The following is a 25,351-nucleotide window of genomic DNA, read 5'->3' on the forward strand; positions in this document are numbered from 1 at the left end:
AAACCTCAGCCAAACCCAAACTGAGGAATATTTTGCAAAATAACTGACAAGTACTCTTCAAAAGTGTCAGTCATGAAAGACAAGGAAAGACTGAAGAACTGTGATAGTTAGAGGAGACTGAGGAGACAAAAACTAAATGAAATGTGGAATCCTGGACTGGATCCTGCTACAGAACAAAAGGCAGTCATGCAAAAAAAAAAAAAAAAGGTGGGATTTGGATAAACTCTTTGCTTACTGGTATTAATTTCCTGGTTTTGACCATTGCACTATGGTTGTATGCGGTGATAATATAAGCCCAGTAAGGGGTATGTGGAAACTTTCTATACTATCTCAGCAACTTTTGTATAAGTCTACAGTTAGTTCAAATTAAAAAGTTAAAGAAAGATACACAATGATATGTTGCTTCTTACACTTCTGTGGGTTCCCTCAGTGATTCTTCTGTCTTACCTGGGCTCACAGATGTAAGGACATTTATTGGTTGAGTTGGCTGGGCATCTCTTTTCATGTGATCTTTCATCCTGGGCTTGTTCCCATCATGGTGGTCTCAGAGTGGTTTCAAGAGGGTGAAAGCATAAGCCATAAGCTTCCAAATGCCTGCCCTTGGCAATTGTGCATCATTTCTACCTCATTCTGTTGGTCAAAGCAAGTCCTGGGGCCAGACCAGATTCAAGACTTCCTGTTGAGAGGAGTGGCAGAGTCACATTATAAAGGGTTGGAGAGGTGGTGCATGGGTGGCTCAGTCGGTTAAGCGACTAACACGGTTCTCACGGTTCCAGCCCTGCATCAGGCTCTGTGTTGACAGCTTAGAGCCTGGAACCAGCTTCAGATTCTCTGTCTCCTTCTCTCTCTGACCCACCCCCTGATCATGCTCTGTCTCTCTCTTTCCCTCTCTCTCAAAAATAAATAAACATTTTTTAAAACTTTTAGGGATTCCTGGGTGGCTCAGTTGGTTAAACATCCGGCCCTTCGTTTTGGCTCAGGTCATGATCTTGTGGTTTCATGAGTTTGAGCCCAGAGACCAACAGGCTCTGCGCTGACAGCTGAGAGCCTGCTTAGGATTCTTGGTCTCCCTCTCTCTCTGCCCCTCCCTAGCTCACACTGTCTCTGTCTCGCTCAAAATAAATAAACTTAAAAAAATTTTTGTTTAATTAAAAAAAATAGTTGTGGACTTGGGGAGGCATAATTCATTGAGGAAATTATTGTAAAAATCTACTAGGAGCAAATAATCCCCTATTATACATCTCTCTATGGGGAGTATATTGCATATGTGTGTATATGTAAGTATGTGTGGAGGTATCTTTGTGTATTTAGGTTTGTTTTATTTTATAGAAGCAAACTTGATTTTCTCATTATTTGTTAAATTCTATACCCCAAACTTAAATTCTCTAATAATTTCAACACAGATGGTTTCTGTATGTGTGTAACAATAAGGGCTGGGGGCCAGGGGACAGTGAGTGAGAAGTTCACTATTACTTTATAGTATTCACTATACGTAATTCAGAGAGGGGATCACTGAGATTTCACCAAAAAAAGTATACATTTAAGTGGTCCTGACTCTCTTTTCTTCTCTAGGATTTTGTGTTATAATCACAAAAAGTTTCACTTTAAGTAAAATCAAATGAAAAATAAAATCAACTAGTAACTTAACAAGAAAACAGACACCAATAATTTTCTATAGAGCAAGGAGGAAATTGATAAAAATTGGAAGGAGAACTCATTATCTGTGTTCAGGGTAATCAGAGTTGAGAAAAATTTCTGCGATTGGTTAATTGACAAGGGCGAATAATATGTCTCACAGATAGAATTGTTATTTGTGATTTGATACTTAAAAGTGTACTACATCCAGAACTTCCAATTATAGGACTTTATAAAAAGTAGAATCAATACACACTTCATTTTAATTGAATTTGGTGTTCAACTAAAAAACAAAAGTGAATTCTCCCAAAAGATCTGAATTCTTAGTCTGTCTGAGCCCAATAATGAGGCTACTACATTTTCTCTATTTACCGTATGCGTGGATATCACTTAAAAGTAAGCCATATATGCTCTTACTTCCATGCAAATGGAACAGCAGTTTCTAGTTTGGTCTGACTCCCCAAAAGTTAATCTGTCAGGAATTTCACATGCCTGTGGCCTGCCTCATCTGTCTTTCAGACAGTGATAAAAAATGGAGTCACAGACAACAAGTGGTGTCCCAGCCAGGTTTGTGCTCTTAATTACTTTGAAACTTTAAAATCAAGGTAACCTTTCAAGGAAGGATCTCTCATTTTAAAAGACCTGAATATTTTTCCTAGATACTGCACTTCATTTATATCCTTAGACTAAAAAACTGAAACTCTTTGGTACAGGAAATGAGAAAAGCCTTCTGCTTTATTCCAGGAGTTGGAGGACGCAGATAGTGCCATTTCTGCTAATCTAATGCCGTGAAAGATTACAATGTAAACCAGTTTGATAAAATAAAATTCTTGATATGTAGGTGTATAGATTCCAATATTATATTATAATACAAATATTATATAAATGGTAAATAATTATATATAATATTAAATATATATTAATTATAATTACATATGATATTAAATATATATTTAAATACAACACTTCTACTAAACAATATGACTATGTAAAAGCTAAAGTTTGATGTGTTTACTGAATATAGTTGGTGCTCAATAAAAGTTTTAATTGGCTTGAGTATATAAAAGTGCCATTGCACAATTCTTTCCTATACAGATATTTGGGTTATCTATTGTATAAAATTATGCATTTGTTTTCCATAAGATGGCCTTGCTAAACATAGATTTTGAAATTTTGACTCTTTTCTATAAAGTTAAGCTTTTAAGACTTGTAATATCCTCTTATTTAGGTCAGTCCCTGAAATGAGACTTTTTGGGCTAAGACTTCATGGGACATCTTTTCCCTTGCGTTGAAATAAGGTTGCATGCAGTTGACCTGTGGATAATAGTTGTTCTAGGTGCAGGATAATGAATTGGTTGTTGGAGAGAGATAGAGACAAAATAGAATACAGGATTCCTGATCTCCAGAAATTTACATGTTAACGGGAACAGCCAATACTAACAACATAGAGGGAAAAATTGCACAAGTCAAATATACTAACAAGTGCATATTAATAAAGCTGTGAAAAATCAAAATATATAAACTCTGAATTGAAATGCACATACACACACATATACACATTAGGGGAAGCTAACTGATGTAAAAGAAACCTCAAGGAAGGAAGAAGGAAGGAAGGAAGGAAGGAAGGAAGGAAGGAAGGAAGGAAGGAAAGAGAATCTCAGTGGTATTACACACTAATAGTTTCTTTCTTCCTTAGGTCATAGAGGGTTTGCTCTGTGCAGTCAGTCATGGATGCAGGCTCTTATGATCTTTTGGTTCTATTCCTCTCTGGATTTTTAAGACCTAACTACTCACTTGGATAATTAGGAAATAGACACGGAAGATTGTGGAAGGTGTTTTCCACATGCTTATTTGCAAATAGCATACATCATTTCCACCCATATTCTGTTGGCCAGAACTAAGTTGCAGTGCCAACATAGCCTCCAGTGATCCTTGCCCCCTGATATTCACACCTTGTGTGGTCCCCTCTCATATTGCTATGGCAGAAATGATGGTATGAGTTCCAAGATTATATTATAAAGGATTTCTGCTTCCATCTTGAGCTTGCTCTCTCTTCGATAATTCACTCTGTGGAAAACAAATTGCCATGTTTTGAGCAGCCTAATGGGGAGAATTCCATGTTGGGAAACTTCTAGCCAACACCCAGCAAAGAACCTACTACCACCATGTGAGTGAGCTTGGAAAGAGATGGTCTAATACCAGTTCAGCCTTGAGATATTTGTAGCCCCAGCTGGCAGCTTGACTATAACCTCTTGAGAAACCGTGAGCCAGAACTACCCAGCTAAGCCATTCTTGGATTCCTGACCCTCAGAAACTGTGTTAGATAACAACTGTATGATGATTTAAGCTGCTAAAGTTTGGGGTAATTTGTAAAATAGCAATAGATAACTAATATGCATGATCTCACTTACCTGGGAAATGATGTCATGCTGAGTGTCCATAAGGAAAGGGTGGCATTTAGTGTCCACACAGCTGTCTATCACACTCAGTATCCACCTTGTGTGGGAGTCAGGATGAATGAGACATAATACCTTCCCCTGACTTACTCCCGTGAACAAAACAACCACAGAGTCCTTGTCCAAATTCTCCACATGCTCTTAACCTTTTCTCTGCAGACCATGAAAATGGCCTTCACAGAGAATGCCAGAGGAAATGGTGCCTTGAGTTCTGGGGTACTCCCAGATCTGTCTCATTTCTTCATGGGCCAACAGAGGAGACTGATCTTCTCCAGGGCAATCTAGGAGGCCTAGACAAGACTGGAAGAAATACTTTGTACTAAAAAGATTTCAACAAGTCCTTCCAAGCCAAAGAAAACACATAAATAGGTCCAGGGACCCAGAACATGTTATCATCAGGCCTGAAATTCCCCCAATGTGTTACTCAAAGGAAGAATGGATTACATTGTGTACAGGCCTTTTATTGGATGTCATATCTATCTAATAGAGTAAAATATATTCATATGGGCAAAGGGAAAACTCTGGTGTGAATAATTTTAAGTTACTTACTTTGCAAGCATGCTATCTATAGTCTTCCTTGTAGTTTAAAACATGTTATAATTCCCCCACATACTTTCTTCAAATAATGCAAATTTTATATACTAGATCATGAAATTATTAAAATCATTTTTGGTGTCCCTAACTGCCTATTTTTTTTTGTTTTGGTTCTGTCATTTGACCCTAAATTAATGGAATCCATAGTTCTGTTGAGGACCTAATTTCAATCTTTTACATATTAGTAGGAACTGAATGTACTATATAGAATATATAGGGGTGCCTGGGTGGCTCAGTCGGTTGGGCGTCCGACTTCGGCTCAGGTCACGATCTCGCGGTCCGTGGGTTCGCGCCCCGCATCGGGCTCTGGGCTGATGGCTCAGAGCCTGGAGCCTGCTTCCGATTCTGTGTCTCCCTCTCTCTCTGCCCCTCCCCCATTCATGCTCTGTCTCTCTCTGTCTCAAAAATAAATAAAACGTTAAAAAAAAAAATTAAAAAAAACGAATGTATAGAATATACTATACCTTTAAGAATGTACTATATAGAAAGGTTTGCCTTTGAGTGGGTGTCTAAAATTGTTGCATTTTGGGGCGCCTGAGTTGCTCAGTCAATTAAGCAGCCGACTTCAGCTTAGGGTCATGATCTCATGGTTCTTGGGTTCGAGCTCCACATTGGGCTCTGTGCTGACAGCTCAGAGCCTGGAGCCTGCTTCAGATTCTGTGTCTCCCTCTCTCTCTACCACTTCCTCATTCATACTTTGACTCTCTCTCTCTTAAAGATAAATAAACATTAAAAATAAATAAGTAAGTAAGTAAATAAATAAATAAATAAAATGAATTTGTCGCATTTTACTCAAGACGTTGTGGTGGACACTGTTGCTGTCCTATCTATTTCTCGTTTACCAGGCAAGGGTTCCTATCTCCTTTGAGCATTGAATTTTAATGACTCTCAACTGTCCCTTTCTCCAGATAACTGCCTTCAGCTGACAAGAGCCCTTTTTCCTGGAAGACTATAACTTCCCATCCCAGGAGTGGCCAGATCCAATTATTGACTGATACAAGGATGCAAACTTGCCTCCTTTGACTCAAGAAGGTATAACTCTGTGACTCCAGAACTCTCTATGGAATCAGAGTTAGGCTAGGTTTTAATTGAACCACTTCCTTGTCTAGCTTGTTCTCCCTTCTCATCTTGCTCCTTCCTACTCCAAATAGGCCCACCTTCAATTACTGACTTGCATAAGAATCTCCCACCCTTCTCCTGCTTCCAGAGAACTTGGCCTAGGATTCGGGTTTAAAATTTATTGAAAAGAAAAGCTGAGAAAAATAAAGAGAAAAAGGCTTTTCTGGCCTCTGGAAACCATAACAAAACCAGATTCCTACTGTGTCTAACTATTAAATAGGCTTTGAATACTGAGGTAATTGTCATCATTTACCTTTAAGAAAAATCAACAAAAAGCAAAATTATTCCCAACAAACACTGTGGGTCTCCCTTTCCAATGGCAGGACCAGTCTTTGACCAAATAAGATGATTGTCAAGTGTAAATAACAGGGAATTTAGAATAAAAAGTACTATGCTTACCACTCTCTTTGTATGACCTGCCTGGGGATTTTTACCTCATTGAGCCTGTTTCCATTTCTATAAAAATGGAGATAAAAATGCTCTTACCTACATTTTATTAGGGAGGCAAAAAAATAATATAGGTGAGTTGTTGTATGTGTATTTCTATTTTTACATCAAAACTTGAATAATAGTAATAGCTTTTTCCTTTTGCCATTAGAGATTTTTAATTTTTCTGGTGGCATTTCTGGAGTTTCACATTTTATTCATTTTGTTGTGGAGGTTTCCTTCAGTGGGAGGAATTAAGACTGTCTTGAATTATAGGAAAGGTTTTATAGACAAAGCATGACTAAAATCTAAAGTGACTTAAAAAAATATTTCTACCAGAAAAAAAAATTCATACCAGACCTTTACCATACAAATGCATATTTTTCTCTTGGAGAACTATACACATATTTAAGTGGGTTGATCTTTGATATCTTTGAAAATTTCAACTTTCAGAGTGGAAGTTTTGGCTGTGGACTAATCACTCAACAAACATTTACTGAGAGCCTACTATGTGCCTGGAGCTGTACTAGGCACTAGGCACAAAATAAAACATCAAATATCTTTATTTTTTTATGAATGCTCATCTTTTGGAGTGAATTTGATCAAAGTCACCAGTGAACCAAGCCTCACCAGAGAATATTTAGTCAAGTTGAAGAAGGTTGGGACTACATGAGGGCAATTATGCTTTGTATCAAAAATAAGTTTATGATTGGAATACAGTTAAACTGATTTTTCCAATGGGGCTGGTATATTTAATCCAAAGTCAATTCTAGACTAAAGAAAACTATTTATTGAATACCAGTATGTTCCAATCATAATACCTTCCAAACATCATTCTGGGAAATTCTTTCAAAGGAATTCAAAGGAAATTCTTTCTTTCGTCTATACTTACCAATGAAACTCAGTGATTTTTGCAAGACCACATTGCTAGAATGTGGCAGAAGCCAATACAATTTCAAATCCCTTTGATGTCTAAGTCAAAGACCATGTCCTTGCAGTTATAACAGTTGCATATCCTTAGGAGTTTCAAATGTTTTGTGGACAATGGCAATAAAATTAGAATATTTCCACTTAGGAGCAAGAAAACTTATGGGACCAGTTAAGTTTAGAATTATTTTCCAAAGATTACCAGTCTTCTTGATAAGTGCATCTTGTATGTCTGTGCAGTAAGAAGACCAGTTTCTGTTCCTGGGTTGCCTTGGTGACTCAGTGGATTAAGCATCTGTCTCTTGATTTCAGCTCAGGTTGTGATCTTGTGGTCGTGAGATCTAGACCCATGTTGAGCTTTGCACTGAGCATGGAGCCTGCTTAAGATTCTCTCTTTCCATCCCGCTCTGCCCCTTCCTCATTAGTGCTCACTTTCTCTCTCTCTCTCTCAAAATAAATAAACATTAAAAAAGGAAGACCAATTTCTATTCTAACAAAAAGCAAATTTAAACAAAGGATGACGAGATGAGATTTATAATGGATTACTCAGTGAGAATCATTAACCAGTACCTCCAAGGTCTTAGGATCACAAACCCTAAAGCACCTCAAATCTGGGATTGTTTGCCACTTTAGTGATTTGACTTTTAGTAACTGACAGTTGCCAAATACCTGCCCCAAAGTGACACTGCCCTATAAATTCTAGTTGTTAAAACTCAGAATTTTCTAACAAAAGCACAGAATCTCCAAGCAGGTAATATGTGCCTTTGGTCTTTCAAAGCATTGTCATCACTAATACCCAGTCAGCCAGCCCCTATGCCATAACTTGCTTCTCTTACTATAATATTAAGGCTCAGGAATCATGCTGTGTAGGTTGACAGATCATATTGCTAGAGAAATATGCAGATGACTTGGCTGAAACACCTTTAATTGGCAGGACCTTTACAGACACAAAGCATTCAGTCAGCTAAACAATATTAGGATTAGACTTTGCCTTTCATTGAAGCATCTTCCTATAGAAAATGAGTTTCATTGATCATTTTTGTCAAAGTCAGGGACAGCCATTTTGTCAACCAGACACATTTATTTAATAAGCAACCCAGTGTTGCTTTGTAATCCCAGGAACACATAAAAGCACTTTCTCTAAGTACCCCCTCCTGCTTCCCTCACCTCTGTATTGTTACACCATACTTGTAGCCAACTCTTGGAGTTAGAGGTTTTCAGATAGAAAGTAGCACACCACTGGAGCTGAGGACAGGATCGGTACACATCATGGTGTTGGGCCCAAAGCAATTAATCTGCAAACATCCACTGAGCGGATTACATCAGCAAACTCTTCCCTCAGCTCTGAGGGTGATATGAAAAAGAATGCCACATACCTACACAGCCAAGGATTTTAGAATCTAACTAGGGAGAAAACAACAATAATCATTACTAACTATGATTTCACTACTGAAATTCTTACGTTTAATCCTCCCAGTAAAACTCAGAAGCAAAATTACTAGGTGTCTTTTATAGATGAGGTTTACAGAAGGTAGGGAATTTGCTCACATCACCCAGTTTGTAAGCAGTGAATGCAAGATTTGAACCCAGCTTTGCCCATCCACAAATCTTAATTTTTATCCATTCAACTAGAGTTTTACTACCAATGCAAGAAAATTAAAAAAAAATTAATGTAGGGGCACCTGGGTGGGTCAGTCAGTTGAGCATCCAACTTTGGCTCAGGTCATGATCTCACGGTTCATGAGTTCGAGCCCCACATCGGGCTCTGTGCTGACAGCTTGGGGCCTGGAGTCTGCTTCGGATTCTGTGTCTGCCTCTCTCTCTGCTCCTCCCCTGCTCACACTCTGTCTCTCTCTCAAAATAAATAAAGATTAAAAAAATTAAAATTTAATGTAGAAAAAGAAACATTATTAAAGATATAAATATCAATACAGTACTACAGCAGAAAAAAATGGATTTGACCAGTGTCGAATATGTGGGGAAGTAGTGAGGACAGCTGGAGTTTGGGGAAATGTCTGAACTGGCATTGGAGGAGGTCATGGAGAGAACGTGACTGCTGGTTGATCTCCAAGCTGGACCTGGGCAATTGGAGGCTCCGTACTCCCTCCCATGTCCTTGGAATGTATGCTCTGTCCACATGGGAGCTGTTTTCAAGGACACAGCCTTGAGAGAACAATGTGTTATTGAGGCTATCTGGATGGTATACATGACCCCGTTAAGGCCTCTATATAATCTTTAAGATTCTTTTCAGTTTCATTTTCGACCCAGTTCTTTATTCGATAAAGTTACGGTTTAGATAATGGAACTCACAACTCTACAAGGTTAAGCTGGATCTTATTCTCTCCTGGGTGCCAAGCTTTGTGCCACATCCCCCACAAACACCATCCCAGTACACTTTGTCAGTAGCCCATTATCTTTATTTTCCAAATAAGGAATATAAAGAATGGGACACGTATTAAGCCCTCAGAAGATTAAGAGTTTACTTCCAAAGTTTCTTTCCCTGACACGTCATAAGTCTTGTCTCAGAAATGAGCTGGAAAAACCTTGTTCATAGTGCCAGAGACAGAGAACATGCTCACTGGTCAGATTCACCTAGGAGGCAGTTCTCATCCTGCTCCACACACTTCATTTTCTAGAAAAAGACTTGATCATACTTTTCTAATGTGATAGTGGCCAGCCCATGTGTTGGTTTGGAAAAACAGAGCAATGACAAATCTTGCTATATTTTGTTTCTCTCCCCTTCCAATTCCCCTTGTTCTATTTATTATGGCGAGGGTTGACAAAATTTCTCACTCTTATGCTTTCATGAGCTCCTGTAGAGCCTCCTAACACTTGTGAGTTTCTTGGGGTCAGAGACTATGTCTTCATAAATTGTGTTCCCCCTATCTTCTCATATCCTCCTTCTCATATCTGGCACTTACTCTGTATGCCACAGATATCTGGTAAAGTGAGCTTGATTCTATAAAGCTTCCCCTACCTGAGTTGAGTGCTTAAAGTTACTTAACATGGGACAAGGATATTCATTTTATGGTAAAAGATAAAGCTTCAAAGAAGTGGTTGATCACAAAAGTCAGGATATTTTTACCCTCAAGAGGAAGGAGAGAGGTCCCACTGGCAAGGGACACACAGGAGGCTTTTGAGGTGCCAGTCACATTTTATTTCTTTATTTGTGCTGCAGATACATAAATGTTCAATTGCTATTCCTGAAATTTTCACTCTTCTGAATGCTTGATAGACTTCATGATGCATAACATGTATGTATAAAAGTGCATGCAACACACAGAAAAGTGCTTGCATAATTGAAGATAAATTATAAACCAAACACATGTGTAACCACCCAACTACTTGTGTTTCACCAAGCTAAAATTAAAAAATTAAAAACTACTTAAATTAAAATGCCCTGAGGTGAAGTAATAACCTAACTTGAATTTCCATGTCAATGCACATGATGCTTTCTTGTGAGTGCAAGGAAGGGAAGAACACTCCAGAGATGGAAAAAGGGCATCTATACTGAGACTGAAGGAGGACACAAAGCAGTTGTTGGTAGACAGGTTTGGGAAGCAGATAGTCTGTTCATATGAGACATGGAGAGACATGTTCCCCTCTCAGAGAGATGGCTGCTGTATCCTCACAGTGGAAAAAAGAGAAACAGAAAGCAAATTTGGGGGAAGGAGGAAATGATGTTGGATGAAGGTGGCCTGCTGATTATAGTGCAAAATTATAGATCTTTCAGGTTAAGATTAAGATGCTGGATTAAGGCTCTAGACCTACTTAAATAAAGGAAAAGACAAGAAGCTAAATCTTGGCAAGTGTCCCACAAGAATCATGGATATATTGATCATCTTGAAAGGTTACTACATTTATAAATCAAACATGATTTATCACCATGGATTGGAGGACTGTTGATTGGTGTTACAAAATGACATCGATTAACTGTGGTGGCTTGACATTTGTCTCTTTGTTCTTCTGTATGAATTATTTTATGTGACAGGCTATGATTGTGAAGCTCTGAGCTTTGGAATGAACCAAGGTAACAACTGTTCTGCAGTAATAAACTGTCCACCCCCATTTGCTGAATGAACACTTCCTGGAAAGTGACACTCCTAAATGGGATGGCACTTCATTTGGAAAGCTAATGGTTAAGCACTTTTCCCCAGTAGACCAAGATGCATGATTGGGGTTATTATTATCCCCTATATAGAATTTGTTCCATGTTCCCATGTTTAAATTCAGAAGACCAATAGAATGGAAACATAGAATTAACCTGATTGCAGCAGAAAACATTCTGAAGTGAAAACCTCTCATTCTCTTGGTCTGTCTTAATAGGGAATCAAATGTGATTTGTGTTGTGTGGAGATGATTACTGATGGGTAATTATTCTAAAATATCTCTTTTCAAATCCTTTGCATGGCAATCAAGGAAGAATGTGAGAGGTTAGGCATTACATTACCAGAGTTATCAGCAGCATATAATTTCTTAATTATGCATAAAAGCGAGTAGCGAATACCTACTGAAGAAGTTACTAAATTTTCTTTGTGAAATGAAGTTTGGAGTACACTGGGGCCTGTGAGCCTTATTAGAGAATATGTGGTTTGAAAGACATGAGCAAAGATTCTTCTATCTAATAGCTGTGTCACTGAACCTCAGTTTTGTTATCTCTATAGTGGGATTAATGGGAATAAGATATAAGAAACTTTCTTCTCAGGGTTGAAGTGTGAGTTACATTAAGTAATACCACAAGCTGCTTATGGTGATGTTGGGCATATAATACAAGATACTCAACAAATGGTAGCTTTTCTAATGGCTGTTATTTTCACTATCAGGGTTAATAGTCTTACAATTCCTTATACTACCATCTTTGATCAAAGCCAGACCTGATTCAGGTAGAATTAAATTTAAATGAGATGAATGGCACTTGGATATTTCCTTTTGGAATTAAATTATGTACATGAAGGTGAACATTATTATGGGCCATTAAAGCAAGCCTTTTGAAGATTGCTGTAGGAGAGAGGGTCTGTCACAACCTTTTCCTAAGAGGGCCTCTTAGGAAGGCCTGGCCTAAATTGTTTCTTGAGTTTTCCTTAGGGTGGCATGTGCTATGTGAGGGTCCCAGCCACCTTAAAATCAATTAACATATTTACTTATAATTCTAATCCTGCATCCTCTAATTTTGGGGGAAAATTATGTACATTTTTGATCTATTATGAAGGCTTGTCAAGAACAGATGAAGTGTGAATTGTTACTATTTGTGTTCATTTCTTGTCAAAGTAAAAGGAGTACTTTATCACTCGACATCCTTCCTTAATTGTTCCCACAGAACCAGGCGGTGTTTTGGAGACCTTATGCTCTCAGTGGCATGGGTCTTCAGCTTTTATGATCAGTGACAAGACAAGAGCAATTTATCTACACAGTCTCATTGCTATGTTTGATTGGTGGTGGGGGGTGGGAATCTAATAATAAAAAAAGATGTTTTGTACAAGGAGAATGACACAAGGCTAAAACAATAGAATCTCTACTCACTCCCACCACAGAAAACTGCATGGAAACTACTGGGGACAAATTGGAACCTATCAGCTTTTCTGCCTTCAAAGTGTGAGGGTCTATAGTCTCTATGGGAAACCCCCCAGCGTTTGATGTCTACCAAGTCATTGTAAAGGGCCACCATTGGTGATTTGCAAAAATAACCACACCATCTCTCCTCCACTGGAATAATACCTTCATATCTCAGAGCAGCTTGTCATGAACTGCGTCTCTAAGGAAGAAAAAAGGGAGCAAACCTGAGAACGAGATGAGAGAGTCATCGACAGCTAAACTGATGATTAATTAAAGATTTCTTATGGAAAAATAGTTGAACCCTGAAGGACTGTCTGCGTCTTGATTTTTGACAACCAGAAAGTCATTCTTCATAAGGAACATAGTTTCAGATTGTATGTCATTCTGAAAACCTATTAAATATTAATTAATTTAATTAATGTTAGAAAAAAGAATTGAGCGTTTAGCAACATGTAAGAAAAAACGAGGCTTAGAAAATTGGATGTCAACCAGTTCAATTAAATGCATTATGGGATAGATATTTTATATAAATATAAATTAACAAGGGCATTGTTTAGAAACACTGTACTCTAATACTAATTATCAGGAAAATTAGCTCGTGAGGGATGACAACTTATTGGTACATTTATGCCTTCGGGATGAAGAGAGAATTTACATTTCACCTTGTACTGTATCTGTACATTGCAATTATGACTTAGATCAGAAAGTGGTGTTTTGGTGATTTCAAACATATATATACTGGATGAGGAAGACTTTGGGAAGTGAACTATTACTGTACATTTGTTGCATCCTAAATTTCTGCAGTCCTCCTGTGCTGGCAGAAAGGAAGTAGGTTTGGATTTAGATGCCAAATACAACTTATTCTCAAAGGGGAAGTTCAAATCCTTTGAGAAAGTTTGATCACATTTTTTTTAGTAGTGTTGGGAAAGCCATCTGTTTTTTATTCCAGATGCAGGAATCTGAGACATTTTTTTTCTCTCAATTTTCTCAGGTTTCAACATCATCTTGTGTAGGTCAAGGTCAAAATAAAGGGCAAAGTAATTCTCTGTATCTATTGCAACTCTGCAAATCGAAGGTAGTTAGAAATGCATTGTTTTTGGGTGTTACAAAAGAATTGCATCATGGATACCCACTTCCATATCCACTGAGAAAGAAAGCCGAATATGTGAGTCTTTGGTTCAAAATGAGCGGGTGCAATAACCCCAGCTCCCCTAGTTTAATGTCTCTCTTTCTTTTCTATGTCAAATCAAGCAGGATTGCAAAAGTTCATCATTTCAACTTTTTGCAAGGTCCCTGGGGCTGTGAGTAGTCAGCAAGTACCAGCCACTTTTGGAGATGTCTTGTTAAGTTGGCTTTGTCCAATAGATTTTTGTCAAGAACAGATTCCTCCTCTGTGAGACATTCATAACATTCATAATACAATCACTCAACAGAGACTGATTCACAATAATAAGTGCAGGTTGCTGTTCCACTTCAAACAGTTCACATGTGTGGCCATGATTCCTCAAAAGTCTTAGAAGAGTATTCATGGCTTTGAATGTGATCTTGTAGTAGGGCACTTGTGTGGATAATGGTACTTTATATGATTGTTCATTTAGCAAAGAGTTTATGCTCTTGCTTTTACAGCAGTGATGTGATTACATTTTACTGTTCTCTGACATGGACAGTGCCTACAGAGTGGCCTAGGTGAATGCCCAGAGAAACTTCACTTCTCATTTGCAGTCCACCACTTGTTTCTTCCATGACCTTCCCCTTTCTTTTTGCTCTTCTTCCTCTTGGCTATAGTGGATCCACTTTCCATCTTTCCATATCTCCTAAACTTGATGTGAGTTCTCATTTCTCAAGTGGCCCCATTAGTAATCCAGAGTGGTAGGTAGCTCTGGTGAGGGCAGCAAAGGAGAGGAGGGGGAGAAGAAGTCACGGTAGAAAGCATGCAGCCCTTGATGCGCACAGAGCTGGGTCAGATTGTAGCCCTTGGTGCTTATGGCCTGCACAACCTTAGACCACTATCTTGATTGGCAGGTGTCTCCATTGCCTTCTACTATCGTCGGGAATATGAGGCTAATAATACCTTCCTCACTGTACATTGCAAAAGATATAAGAACTGTAAAAACTCAAAGCAATCAGTGTTTGACTTAGTGAATATACTTACTTTACCTCCACTTTGTTCCTTTTTCTTCTTTCTCCTGCCATGGTGTCACCCTGTTGGCAGCCTCAGGATTGGATCCAAGAAACAACATCACATTCCCTGCTCTACTCAGAAAACAGGTCACCCTGTTGTTAGTGAAAGCATAACCCTTTATACCCCTCTGGTATCTGTTTTCTCAGTGGCTCTTAGGGGGAGAAGTAAGAGAAAAGGAGTTGGGAAATAGAAAGGACTCATGGCTCCTGGTTTATTTTTCCAATGTGAAAAGTTAATGGTTTGCACATTAGAAATTGCCACTTGTTTCAATGACCACACCAACAATAACAAAACCCTTAATAATACTATTATAATTGCTTACATCAGTTGCCACTACTGTGTTTAGAATGTCTTATTTTAAAAATTTTGTGAGCAATTACTTTGTGCCAGACACTCTACTCAGCACCTCATTGAGAGGCAGAGCTGAATTATGGGTCCAAGTCCCCCCCTAAAAGCCTTCCTCTCTGGTGAGTCTTCTTTCTCCTTCACCATTATTCCCTCCACTGTTGACATATGAAAACTGAAGCCGAGCTAAGACAGGGATCAGAAGGGAAGCTGGTAATGTTTTTATTGCTCCACAAGGAGGCGTAACCCTGATCAGACCCATACATGGTGAGCCTGATGGGGAGGTAGGTAGAGCTGTGTCCCTCAGAAGGAAAGAACCAGCACTGGGAGCTGACCAGCCAGAACAGAGTCCCGGACACTGCTCCCAGCCTGAGGTTCCCCACTCACTCTCAGGTGCCCCCTCTGTGATATTCCAAGCCAAGGTTACCGTCAGTGGCCTAGAACATGCAGCATCCTTGGGCTTGGCATGTGGCTGAGGACAATGTGAAGCTAGAACCCTAGGTGATTTCATCCCAAAGGTCCCAGAGGGGTAGTGAATAGCAGTTCACTGATGTGGTTAGTATCCCAGGAGTCTAGTGAATATTGTCTGTGAAAAAAAGTATAGATTTTCAAACAGGAAACTTTTGAGACCTTTTGAAATATGACATTTGAGAGCTGCTTGTGTCTTTTCTATTTGTTTTCTTTGGGAAAGAAAAAATCTGATATTTTTACTTATATAATTTGATGCTATAAAAGGAGAAACAGACATTGAAATCTCTAATTTTTCTGCCAGTCCAGGGGCCTGTAAGTAGCAGGTATTAACCATTTTCAGTATCAAGCATATAAGCTAGGGCTACAGTTGCATGGGTTGTGATACTGTAGAGCAAGGTTTTCAAACTTTGGTGTGGATCAGAATCTCCCAAGGAACTTGTTGAAATAGATTCTTGGGTTTTACTCCTAGAGAGAGTGATGTGTGGGTCTAAGGTGAAACCTAAGACTCTTCATTTTTAGCAAGCCGCAGGTGATGCTGATGTTGCTGGCACTTGGACTACAGCCTCAAGTAATATTATCATAAAACGCTCCTGCAGTCAGCAGTTTTCATCTTCACTTTGTTCTGGGAGGTTCTTTTCTGAGTTACACCATATTGTTTGGGCAGAGAAACCCACCAGGTTGCACTTTGTACCCACCGTCCAAACCCTTCAGAACTCAGTCACACTTTCTGGCAGTTCTTAGATATCTGTTATTCTTAGAGCCCTAAGCCATTATGACCTGAGGGGCAGATGCTCCTGGACACCCTGAACAGGCTTACCCTACAACACAAAGTAAGAAAGAAAGGAATACCAAATCATGAAAGTGGTTAGACGTCTATAGGGCACAAAAGTATCAAATTACAGGCCTACTTGGTCTCACCTAACATAATTTCATTCTGGTTTACAAGGTTCCTCATGTGTGCTGTTGGAAGAGAGACAAGACATGGCTAAATTAAAACTGTATATGATACAGAAATCTTTCAGATCTGGCTTGAAATTCAATCATACCCTAACTGATTCACAGCCCCATTCTGGTCCTGGCTCTGGCAGATTGCTAAACCTATTGATGCATTTATAGACCACGGATGGGGAGAGGTAAGGCAGAATGGGTATGGAGGTCAGATGAGCTTTGAGAAAGTACTCTAAGTTCTCTGTTTCCTCATCTAAAAAAGAGCATATCAATGATATATACCTAAGAGAGTTCTTGTAAGATTGCATGTAAGCATATTTAAAAGCAGTCCGCATGAGGGGTGCCTAGATGGCTCAGTCAGTTAAGCGTCTGAATTCAGCTCAGGTCATGATCTCATGGTCTCTGTGATGACAGCTCAGAACGTGGATCCTGCTTCGGATTCTGTGTTTCTCTCTTTCTCTGCCCCTCCCCTGCTCATGCTCTGTCTCTCTCTGTCTTTCAACAATAAATAAATGTTAAAAAAAAAAAAAAGTTTATAAAGAAAGCAGTCAGCATGAAATCTAGAATAGAGTAACAATTAATATTAGTGTCATTTTCTTATTTTTCTTAGTGTCTCTTGCCTATTAATCAGGAGAACATAAAGGCTGAAGAAAGAAAGGAAATACTAGGTTCTCAGAAGTTCCAAATGGTTGGTCTTCTGGCATGTAATTAAATTAGATTTATTCTATTTTTTTAATTTTGTAATGTTTATTTATACTTGAGAAGGAGAGAGAGGGGCGGCGGGCATGAGCTGGGGAGGGACAGAGAGAGACAGAGACAGAATCTGAAGTAGGCTCCAGGCTTTGAGCTGTCAGCACAGAGCCTGATGTGGGGCTCAAACTCACAAGCCATGAGATCATGACCTGAGCTGAAGTTGGACACTTAACTGACTGAGCCACCCAGGTGCCCTGATTTATTCTATTTTTTTTTAAAGTTTAGTGGAACTCAAGGACTTGCCTAGAGACCTAACGACCATTGGTGACAGAAAATCTATAAGATGACCTCATGTTTTAAAAGTAGAAGACACATCTTGTGTATTGAAGATTTTTAACAGGTGAAATATGGATGGATATTCATATAAAGCCTTTACTATTTGACAGTGGGCCATAGTAGTTCCTAAAAATTCATATTAAGGTACAAGTTACATATAACTGGATGGTAATGCAGGATACGGAAGGAGAATGGAACAGGGGCTGGGTTTGAATTTCATCTCTGCCCCAACCAACCTTGTGACCTCGCAAAAGTCACTAAGTATCTTCATAACATGCACGTGTGTGTTACACACACTCCATACAGCATGCTTTCCAAAAACAGCCAAAGTGTCTTTTAGCTCATAAATGTCATGCTTTGTTTAAAATCATCAAGGCTGGGATGCCTGGGTGGCTCAGTCGGTTAAGCAGCCAACTTTGGTTCAGGTCATGATCTCGCAGCTCATAAATTGGAACCCTGCGTCGGGCTCTGTGCTGACAGCTCAGAGCCAGGAGACTACTTCAGATTCTGTGTCTCTGTCTCTCTCTGCTCCTCCCCCACTCGTACTCTGTCTGTCTCTCTCTCAAAAATAAATAAACATTCATTTTTTTTTTTTATCATCAAGTCTATACTTTGGATGCTAAATATTCCCATGCAGAGGAGCATTTGAAAGACAAAATCTGGGCAATTAAATCTGGGGTGCTGATCTCTGGGACTGTGGGCAGCAGCTCTGAAGACAGAATTTTCCTGAAAATTTCCACTTCTTGCCTGATTCCTAGGCTGCCCTGCTCACAGCAGGACATTAGGAGGAGGGTGGGCCACTAGCTTCTCCCGGAAGGAGATCTCCAACATATATTAGCTCCATGAAACTGGGACTATATCTGTCTGGCCACTGTCCTATTTCAACTTTTGGCACAGTGCCTGCCATGTAGTAGGAATTCAATCAATATTTGTAGGCTGTATAAGAAAATGGATGAATGGCAATTCAGGTGATCCAGCCTCAAGAAGATTGTCCCAGAGAGCCTATACAAATCAAATTGTGAAAATTTCTACCTTTCCTGATTTAATGGAGACACAGCCCCAATTTCTGCCAGTGCCTGAAGGATAATTACAATAATAATTCATGTCTCTATGTGGAAATAAGGTATAACATTCATACTTTCCTAAGGTGTATTATCACTCATGCTTCATTTTGGAAAGATTGATACAGAAAATTAGCAGCTCTACCACAAGGCTAATGAGAAATATAGGCAAAGCATCTGAAACAATGGAAAATAAGAAATTTTTTCCATCACGATCAGTTAAAGATGTATAATAGAAGTGGAGCCACACTCCACATCAAGCAGCACATATTCCTACACGTTATTCAAAATGTTTTTCCCCTCTATTTATTAATTCAATTACTTTGCCTTTAAAAAATAGACTTTGGGTGAAAATTATGTGCATGGTATTATGATAAATAGTATAGTGATAGATAATATATAAGATATTTTCTACCTACAAGAACTGCAATGTGAGTTGGGGACATGGACCCATGCTTACAAATCTCTACATGGAGGGTCTGCTGGTGCCCATACTAAGTAGGAAGAGGCCTAATGACTATGATGTCTAAAATGTTCAAGTGAATAGCAAAGATCTAGGATGGTGGGTGGTAGAAAACTTGGAGGTAGAAAAGCCTACTGTAATGAAGAGATCAAAGTTGAAGTAGGACGTATATGGATATCGTGGGGTCAAGTCAGTCCCAGAATCATGACGCGGAGAGGATCAAAAATCATCTACAGTTGGGGCTCCTGGGTGGCTTAGTTGGTTCAGCCTCCGACTTCAGCTCAGGTCATGATCTCATGGTCTGTGGGTTCAAGCCCTGCATCAGACACTGTGCTGACAGCTGGAGCCTGCTTTGGATTCTGTGTGCTTTCTTTCTCTGACCCTCCCTTGCTCATGCTCTCTCTCTCTCTTTCTGTCTCTCTCTCTTTCAAAAATATATAAGCATTTAAAAAATTTTTAAAAATCATCCACAGAGGAGCACCTGGGTGGTTTAGTCGGTTGGGTGTCCAGCTCTTAATTTCAGCTCAGGTCATGATCTCATGGGTTTGTGAGTTCAAGTCCTGCATCAGGCCCTGTGCTGATAGTGCAGAGCCTGTTTGAGATTTTCTCTCTCCCTCCCTCTCTCTCTGCCCCTCCCCCACCTGCACTGTCTCTGTCTCTCTCAAAAATAAATAAATAAACTTAAAAAAAAAATCTATAGAGGTGTGGCCTTCACAGTAGGTAGACTAAAAGCATTAGTTTTGGAGTCTAGAGATGTACAGTGGAAATCCAGCTCTGCCAATTACCAGACAAGTAACCTTGCGCCAAATTTATAGGCCTCAGTTTTCCAATCTGTAAAAGAGGTTTACAGGTATTCACCTCAGATCTTCAGGAGAACCAATATGGTAACATACAAAGCAAGAAGCACTTTGTCAGCACACAGGGTGTAGAGCAAATCTTATCATGCCAATGCATGATTGAAGCTTACAAATGGAAGCTAAAATGAAGGCACGGTGGCAAGTCTGCAGGTTTGGCTGACCTGTTTGGTTGAACCAGTTTTGACAATGTTGAGTCAATAAGCTTACCCATATCCCAGACTTCTGTAAGATAATCAGGAAGCCAAATAATTCTAACATCCATTCTTGCTTTCTTTCATTGCATGCATTTAGCTTCCACTTGCATCGTTAACCTGTTAAGTGTACAAAACTGAATCAGGTAATGCAGCTCTTATTATTTATATGTTCGGACCAATTCATTTTGCCTGATTATGTTGAGGAAAATAAGCAAATAAGTGCCAAATTTCCACTTAGCTTGGTAGAAACAGGCTGTGAATAAGGATACATCTTGGAAGAGGGGTATTGTTAAAGGATGAAAAGATTTCTAGGAGAAGAGGCAGGGGGTCTCTTGGGTTGTCCTATTCTTGGAGAATTTCCACCATGCACAATTGGAAAAATGTGTACATCTGTCTATGTTTCCTATTTAAGTCACTCTCCTATAATCTGCAAGCTCCCTGGATTCAGCCCGCCTTCTGTTTTCTAAATGACTTCTGCACCTGGCTCACACTTTTCTTTACCATCTAAGAGTAATGACAACAACATCTACTGATCAAGGCATTTTAATTTATAGTTTATAAAGTATTTATTCATTTGAGTCCCCTAAGAATCATGAAAGATTGGCATTGTTGTTTTCACTTTAGAAGCGAGGAAAGAGATTTAGTAGAGACAGGGGAAAATGGGGAAGGAAGAGAATATAAATCAAGGCTGGAAAGAGGAGGGTACTCTCTTGGAAATGAAGGACACCATGGCAAGTCAGACAGTCCAATAGAGGGCTGTGTCTCAGTGACCATCAATTGTATAGTAGGCTCTGAGCTTGGAGTTTGCTCCTTCTTTCTTGACAGCCACAATCAAAGCTCAGAGTGTTCATGCAAGTTTCACTTGGCTGGAAAATGGCTGAGTTTTGGGTCCTACAACATGTCATCTCCCTCTCCCACTATACCTGGAAACTTGGTTCCTTAGAGCGTACCCCTCGTTGTTTAAGCCAAGGCCATCTTCTTCAAAGCATAATCTTGGATGTAAGAGGGGCAAGGGGATATGGTAGTAATCAGAAAAAATCTTGATTGTAGAAACACATTTATACAAAGAAGAAGAACAACAGTAAGGAGAGATGATGGGAGGGGGAAAAAAAGCCAGGCACTGGTCAGATGATAATCCATGATAATTCATTGCTGCTCAAATGCATATCCTGAAATAAATGTGATGTACTCTCTAGTCCTTAACAACTCTCTGTCCATCCACATGGACTCTTTTCTTTCTTCTGATATCTTCAAAATGTTTAGAAACAAATTATTCTCCTATAAACACCAAGGACAGATGGATTCCAGGAAGCTACTGACTGAGCATGGTATAAAGCACATCAGTAGTAACCTGATGCTACCACTCCTTCATTGCCTGTAGTAATCTTCACAGCATATATTTATATTTAAACTCCTGTTTCTCGCTCAGAATTTTTAATGGTAATGAGCATCCTGTCCCTCTGAATCCTCACTTCATCTCCATCCTCTTTTGAAAACAGAAATCTTTGGACACATAGGAGAACTGGTCTGTAGATCTTTATAGCATAATTGGTTTATGTATTCATATCTGTCTTTGTCTGCACAGGCCACCATAACAGAATACCAGAGACTGAGTGGCTTTGGCTTAAATAACAGAAATTTATTTTCTCACATTCCTAGAGGCTCAAAGTCCAAGATCAAGATGCCAACAGGGATGGTTTCTGCTGAGACCTCTCTTACTAGGTTGCAGAGGACCTTCTTCTCATCATGTTTTCTCATGGCCTTTCGACTGTGGAGAGAGCACTGTCTGGTGTCTTTTCCTCTTCCTATAAGGAGATCAGTTATATAGAATTAGGGCCCCACAGTTATACCTCATTTAACTTTAATTGCCTCCTGAAAGACCCTATCTCCAAATATAGTCAACATTGAAGGTTAGGGCTTCAACATATGATTTGGAGGGAGGGGCACAATTCAGTCTATAACAATATCTGAAGACAAAAACATGACCCGTGGGCAGTCTTCCCTGAATATTCCATCTCAAGGCATCCTGACACAAATGGTCCTTTACCTTTCTCCCATCCCACCATCCTTCCCTTCCCATTCTTAGCTTCTTGCCGAATTCCATTTCCTCCTCCAAGATCTCTACCATGCTTTTTGAATCTGAAATAGCCCAGAGGTAACTGTTACCCTGTGGTGACCAAGGAAGCCATCTTAGAGTGAAGGGAGGAAGGCTTGGCCATTTGAGTAGGAAACACAGGAGCTTTAAAGCTCTCTGGATTGGAAGCTTCAATATTTATCCTCCTTCTTATTCATTATGAAAAAAAAATGAGAGAGACAAGATGAGGTCATTGGGTATTTGATGAGATTTGGTAGAAAATGGAGGGATTTGAGTGGATGGTAATAGGAGTATTACCTAAGAGTGTGAGGAGGGCTCCATGGTCCAGAGACCAGAATCTAGCTGGGCATCATGTTGGACAACAGCACTCTTCATCTGAAGGGGTAAAGAAGCCGGATGAGCAGGAACAGTTTTTCTGGGGAAGAGAAAAGGGAGTCCTAGTGCTGAGTGTAACCAGGGGCTCAGTCAAGAGCAACAGTGTCCCAATAATTAACTGCAAACATTGGCAGCTGCTACAGTTTTCTTTTATGAACCTTGAATCATCCCAAGTCCAGATACTGTCTTTGAGGACTCAAATAGCGTCTGATGTGTGGCCTCTGGTTTCTAGCTCACACTGCAGTTTGATGACAAGTGTAGAGAAATTACAGGACAGAACATTTTTAGTCTCTCTATGCTGAAATGGATTACTGACTCCCCCACACTGAGTCCCCTTTCTTCATTTAAATTTGGAGTGATAAACAAAAATATTGGCTTTAAAAAATGAATGGAGAAAATTGGGAGATAAGATGTAGTCTTCATTCATCCCTGTGTTCCTGTCCCAGTTCTACCACATTACAGTATTTAGGATGCCTTGGAATCCTTCTTAAAATGTCAGCATTTATTATTTAACATCTTTTCTAAAATGCATGACTCGATTTTTGGGCAAATAATGAAATCTCTGATCATTTATGTACACATAGAGGCCCGGAATCAATCCTTCTGAAAGCCCATTCTTGTATAATACTGTGACAATAAATAGAAGAAATGCAGGATTTAGGCTGCAGGTGCATGCCCAGTCAGGCACAGTGTTTTGTTTTGTTCTGCTTTTCTACAGAATTCTTTATATAGCTTTATTTCATTACTCACTTGGGATTTCTTTTCTTTTTTTAAGTTTATTGTTATTATTTTTTTTTTTTTAGAGAGAGAGAGAGGGAGAGAGAGAGAGAGAGCACACAAGCACGAATCGGGGAGGGGCAGAGAGAGAAGGATAGAGAATTCCAAGCAGGCTTTGCACTGTCAGCACAGACCTGATGCAGGGCTCAAACACATGAAGTGTGAGATCATGACCTGAGTCCAAATCAGGAGTTGGTCACTTAACCCACTAAGCCACCCAGGTGCCCAGGGATTTGTTTTTTTTTAATAGAGGACAACAAATTTTAGTGACAAGCTCTAGATTTTGTCACTTCGGTTCACTTTTTCATCAACTTTTTGTCATCACTTAAGGAAACCACTCTTGCTTAGGTCCCCCTACCCCTCTGGATGCTCCTTGTCAGTCTCCTTTGCTCTATTGCCTCCTCTCCTCAACATGTAAAGGCAGGGGTCTCTCCAGTTTCACTCTTAGGACAGCTTTGCTATTAATCCTCCTTATTTGAACTCATCCGGGCCCCTTGCCTTTTTTTTTTTTAAAGGTTTATTTATTTATTTTGAGACAGAGAATGAGAGAGGGGAGGAGTAGAGAGAGGGAGAGAGAGAAAATCCCAAGCAGGCTCTGTGCTGTTAGTGCAGAGCCCGATGAGGGGCTCAAACTCACAAACCGTGAGATCATGACCTGAGCCGAGATCAAGAGTCTGAAGCTTAACTGACCAAGCCACCCAGGTGCCCAAGTCCCCTTGCTGTTTGATGGTTCCAGAGATGACATCTCCAGTCCCAATATCACCCACCCCCAACTTAGCTCATTTGCAACCACCTGACTGGTTTATCTGCTTTGGGAGCTCAAAAACATCTCAAACCAAACGTAGCCAAAGTTAAGTATTGGTTTCTGCTCCCCCCAAATGTGGTTCTCCTGAAGTCTTTTTTGACATCAGTAAATGGAAGTCCATTCTTGAAGTTGCAAAGTCATACTCTCAGATTTACCCTGACTTCCTCTGACTCCTCAAATCTAATCAGTCCATCAGAAGGATGTGTTGCCTTAGCCACAGGATTTATCTAGGCTCTTAACACTTCTTTCCTTTCCTCCCATGTGCCCAGTTTGCACCATCAACAGTAATGGGTCTGTCACTCTGCCTCCTTTGCTCAGCTCTATCCCTTTAAAGTCTCTACACAAAAGCCATAGTGATTCTTTTAAAATGTAAATCGTATCATGTTCTATTCCAACTCAAGCCCTCCAGTGACTTCTCAACTCACTTGAAATAAAATCTTATAGACAAGGGGGATTAAGAGTGCCTTTATCATTAGGAGCACTCAGTAATGTATAGAATTATTAAATCATTATATTGTACACCTGAAACTAATACAACACTGTATGTTAATTATATTTCAATAAAAAATTTTTAAAAATCTCATGGTTCTGTGAATTCAGTCACTTGTTTCCTTTCTGAGTTCAACCGTTACCACTTTCCTCAACACCTACTCTAGTTCAGCCCAGCCGATCTCCCTGCTTTTGCCTTAACATGCTTTAGCCTCAGGACCTCTACACACACTGCTTGCACTCCCTGAAATTTCTTCCTTGAAGAACATTCCTTTTTCCCTCAAGTCACATAAGCCTCTGATCAAATGTCATCTTATCAGAGACACCTTCCCTGACCAATCTCTCTAAAGTGGAACTTCTGCCCCTTCCTTCTCCATTTCTTCCCTTCTTATTTTATCACATAAGCTTTATTTCCATCTATATGTACTTTCTACTTAGTGCTTATTGTGTGCCTCTCTCATGAGGGTGTCAGATCCCTACAAACAGGCACTGTGAGTGTTTATTCACTGATAGATCTGCAGTGTCTAAAGCAGTGCTAGTTCATAGTAGT

General features: G+C 39.5%; 1 long non-coding RNA gene across 5 annotated transcripts in view; it reads left to right on the forward strand.

Annotated features, from left to right (window-relative positions):
• LOC102957224 overlaps positions 1-25,351 on the forward strand; it is a 313,391-nt gene that overhangs the window by 248,755 nt on the left and 39,285 nt on the right. Inside the window, exon 5 of one of the 5 annotated variants that reach the window (XR_006215591.1) lies at positions 5,594-5,831. The exons of the other annotated variants lie outside the window; for them this stretch is intronic. This is a non-coding gene — a long non-coding RNA (uncharacterized LOC102957224). Of the gene's footprint in view, positions 1-5,593; positions 5,832-25,351 lie in introns of those variants that run through there. 5 annotated transcript variants of the gene reach the window in all.

The sequence above is a fragment of the Panthera tigris genome, chromosome A3 (assembly GCF_018350195.1).
Source record: "Panthera tigris isolate Pti1 chromosome A3, P.tigris_Pti1_mat1.1, whole genome shotgun sequence".
Taxonomy (NCBI): domain Eukaryota; kingdom Metazoa; phylum Chordata; class Mammalia; order Carnivora; family Felidae; genus Panthera; species Panthera tigris.